The following is a 4,937-nucleotide window of genomic DNA, read 5'->3' on the forward strand; positions in this document are numbered from 1 at the left end:
AAAAAATATTTCGGACGGTTACATACTTCGAAGTAAGCAAACTTTAATTGAACAAGTGCAAAAGCTAATACTTTGCTTTAAAATAACGATTTATGTGGTAATATAGTATTTTGCATCTGTCCTATAAAAGTTTACTCGTTTCGCTCCATTGAATCATTCGAAATAAATTATTTTGACACAACAACAACGAAAATAATTTGTTTTTGTTTAAACTGTAACATAAGTCGCTTTTATAAAAGACGTTTGGCATCTGTATAGTGAAAGTTTTCTGGTTTGGGGGCATAAAATCGTTTGAAATTAAGAGTTCTGGTCAAAACTATAACGTAAATTATTTCTTTGTATCACTTTAAAAATTTGCGTTATAGTCTTGACGAGAACTGTTAATTTCAAACGATTCTATGCTTTGAAACCAGTATACTTTCACTGAACAGAGGCAAAACGTCTGATTTCGCCTTTAAAAAACGATTTATGTCACAGTTTGGATTAAAACCAATGATTTTCGTTTATTCATTGTTACAAACAAGAAACCTTACATCAAAGAAACTGAAAACCTCTTATTCAGGCCCAGAAAATCAAATTACGTTTGAGTCTGGACACAAATTGCTTATTTTAGACGATTCTTTCTTTTGAACACGAAAACTTACATTAAAAAGATTAAAAACGTCTTATTCTGGCTCAAAACTGCAAATTATGTATTACTTTGGATAAAAGCAGTTTATCCTGATTACTCCTTTGCTTAGAATAGAGCAAACTTGTATAAAACTTAATGAAAACTTTAAATTTCGTTTCAAAGAAATAATTTACGTTATAGTTTTGACCAGAACTGTTAATTTCAAACGATTTTATGCCCCCAAACGAGAAAACTTTCACTAAACAGATGCCAAACGTCTTAGTTCGTTTTATAAAAACGACATGTTACAGTTTAAACAAAAAAATTATTTTTGTTATTGTGTCAAAATAATTTATTTCGAATGATTCAATGGAGCGAAACGAGTAAACTTTTATAGGACAGACGCAAAATACCATATTACCACTTAAATCGTTATTCTAAAGCAAAGTATTAGCTTTTGCACTTGTTCAATTAAAGTTTGCTTACTTCGAAGTATGTAGTCGTCCGAAATAATTTTTTTTTGTCAAAACTATAACGTAATTTGTTTTTTTGAGCTTGAATATAAGTAGATAACGAATGGGGGGAAAACACAACACAAGCTTGACCTTGAGTTTGACCCCGCCCATTTTCCCTCTCTTTCTTTCAAGGCCACTCGATCTCTCTCTTACTTTTCAAGACCAACCCCTCCCATTTCCCTCACCACTTCAAGGCCAAGGCATTATTGGACCTTGATGTTTTCAAGGTCAAGGTCATTCATGCTACTCCCCACTTTTGCAAGTCCAACAACTTCCCTCTTTACTTATCATTCAAGGTCACTGCAGAATTCAATACAAATTCAAAAACAGTATCTAATAAGTATTTCTCAATATTAAAGTAGTAAAAAAATGTGGTATCGTTTTACTTGTGAAGGTGTCATAATAGTGGAAGAAACGTGTTTCCACAACCAGTTAGGACACATATCTTTGGAAGGTGGTTGGGAACGTTTCTTTAATAGAGTGGTTGTGTGTGAACAGTGCAGCACTAAGGACATTTCAATTATTAATCCAGATGGGTGGAATAATTCTTTAAGTATTGACATTACGTGTAATGAAGAGGAATTTAAAGAGTTACTTAGAAAATATGGTTTCGTTTGTCATAAGTGTAAAACTCCGTGTTACACAGCTAGCCAAGTGGATCCGGAAAATGCCCAAAAAATTATAGCTATATACCACTAACTTAAATCAGCATAATGGAAGTTGACAATGGTATGTAATATGAGATTGTATGTACTTGTAGAAATTAAGTTTTAAATGTTTTCAGATCCTTACTGCTACATGCTCTTTTGCCTATCTCCAAAGGACTGTAGTAACAGAAACTTCTTTTGTTTGAGATGTGTGAAGCTTATGGCAGTGAGATTTCACATTTGTCATCTACATGTGACTTCAGTGTTAAACTACAAGTGTTTTTGGTGTAATACAGTAATAGGACAGAATTCTCAGTTGTGTGGAAATAATTTAATAAAGAGAATGACTGTTAAAATGTGGTATTTTAGTAGAGAGCGACAAATGATGTTTTATGATTCTGGTGACTATGATTCTGACGACTCATCAAGTAGCTGTGATAGTGGTATAGAATGTTAGTTAATAAGAGTAGAAATTAGATATAAACAACTTGTAACCTTAGATTAAATTAGTATCTAGATTGTTCTTTTGCTGTATGGATAAAAGTAAATAAATGAAGTTATATAATAAACAGACTTGTGATTCTCAACATAGTATTGATTCAACTCTGACAAAGAGAGGTTGGGGTCTAATAAATAAATTAATAAATAAATTACCCATTGAATTACATATACCGAGTTATTAGTTTTGTGGTCCTGGAACCAAATTACAAGAACGAATTGCACTTGGACATAGTGGTAGAAATAAATTAGATCAAGCTTGTAAAGAACACGATATATCGTACGCCAACGAAACTAATTTGCAAAAACGACACGAAGCAGATAAGTTATTATTAAGTAAAGCAGTTGAACGTTTAAAAGCAAAAGACGCATCGTTTGGCGAAAAAGCAGCTGCATTAGCAATCGCTGGTATAATGAAAGGCAACGTAAAATTCGGAATGGGAGCTAAAAGTAAAAAGGGTAAAAAAAAGAAGACAAAAAAACAACGAGTTCTAGTTGCTCCTAAATATGGTGGTTTTTTACTATTCCTATTACCACTATCAGGTGCTCTAGGCGCTTTAGGAGGAGGAGCTGCAGGGATAGCGACTGCTGTAAATAAAGCATCGGTAGATAAAAAAATGTTGGAGGAAACTATGCGGCATAATAAAGCAATGGAAATGAGTAGGGGTAAAGGTGTAGGAAAAACTAAAGGGAAAGGTCTTTACATTGGTCCATATAAATGGTATCAAAAAAAAACTCCCAGTAAAATTACCACGTCACGCCCTCACTAATATTGAAATAATAAAGTTTGCTCGACTATTACAAATTCCAAATTTTAGAGGTGTATATATGCGTATTAAATTACCGAAAATTATACATAAAAATGAAACAAGAATTATAAATTTAGATGAAGAAAAAAATAGTGGAACTTATTGGACAACATATGTAAAAAATAAAAATAATATATTATACTTTGATAGTATGGGCAATTTAAAACCTCCAACAGAGTTTATCAATTATTTCAAAAGTGATAATGATGGTAATAACATTACATACAATTATGATGGATATCAGAAAATGGGTTCATATAATTGTAGACAATTATGTTTAAAGTTTTTATATAGACACACATGCAAATTATAAGTTTAGTCGAATTAAAGATGCTGTTTGTATTAACAGGAAAATCAGCGATACTAAGTGCTGACTTTAATCCACCGATTGATGTTAGTGATGGTGTCTATGAACTGGGTGTTACAAATTTTGAAGTCTACAACAGTATACCGAATATTGATGAAGAAAACAATAAATTCTTTTTCGGGGATGTCGAATTTAAAATACCGACCGGTTGTTACCAATTAACCGATATAAACAACTATTTACAACATGTAATTGAAAAACAATTCAGTAATGACCTCTTATCTATTACTGCAAACAATAATACATTACATACACATATCAAAGCAACAAAAGATGTTGACTTTACCAAACCAAATACTATCGGACCAGTGTTGGGATTTAATAGTCAAATAGTTCCAAAAAATATTGGAAAAGATTCGGATAATATTGCAGACATAATGAAACTTAATTCGATTATGATTGAATGTAATATTACAATTGGAAGTTTTAAAAATGAAGAACCTGTACACATAATTTATCAATTTTTTCCAAACGTTCCACCTGGATTTAAAATAGTACAGTCACCAGATCATGTGATTTACTTACCCATTAGTGTTAAAACTATCAGAAATATTACACTTAAAATAATAGATCAAGATGAAAAGTTGGTCAATTTTCAACAAGAGACTGTAACAGTTGGATTACATTTGCAGAAGAAAGAAGAAAATGGGTATTAGTTTTAGAACTGACTCATATAAAAAGCAACAAAAGTGTAGAAAAACAGTTAGTACGAAACGAAACGTGCAACAATTAAGTAATAAAAATAAACTGTTTCTAAAATCATTAGGATTTGAATTATACACATAAAAAATGTTCGATATTGAGAAGGGTATTGAGTGGGATGAAGGTGTGGTAGGTTACAAATTTCAAAGTCATGAGGCATATACAGCCAGATATAAAAACACGGATGAAATTCGAATTCCTTTACAAGAAGATTTGTGTACACTACCATGTGATAGTTTAATTTTAATTGAGGGACAATTGGTTAAAACCGACGCTACAACCAATAAAACTGTACCAGCAACAGAAACCAAGTTTGTAAATAATGGTGTCGTTTTTTTGTTTAGTGAAATACGGTATGAAGTAAGTGGAGTAACTGTAGATACAAACACAAAGCCAGGTATTACAACAACTATGAAAAATCTGGCATTATTAAATCAAAGTGAAAGTCTGAAATTAACAATGTCTGGTTGGGATCTAAATGAAGAAGCCACTAAACCTATAGATGGATATTTTCAAGCATGTATCCCATTAAATCGACTATTAGGATTTGCAGAAGATTATAAAAATATAATGCTAAACATACCGCAAGAGTTAATATTAATTCGTAGTAATAGTGATGTCAATTCATTAATTTGTGCAACAAATGAGAAAACACGAGTTGTAATTGATAAAATTGCATGGCTAGTTCCACATATTGTGCCCGGTTTAAAGGAAGAGGTTAAATTGATAAAAACCATTGAAAAAGATAAAGAAATTGCAGTGCCGTACAGAAGCTGGGAACTTCATTCG

Source organism: Tribolium castaneum, chromosome 11 (assembly GCF_031307605.1).
Source record: "Tribolium castaneum strain GA2 chromosome 11, icTriCast1.1, whole genome shotgun sequence".
Classification (NCBI taxonomy): Eukaryota; Metazoa; Arthropoda; class Insecta; order Coleoptera; family Tenebrionidae; genus Tribolium; species Tribolium castaneum.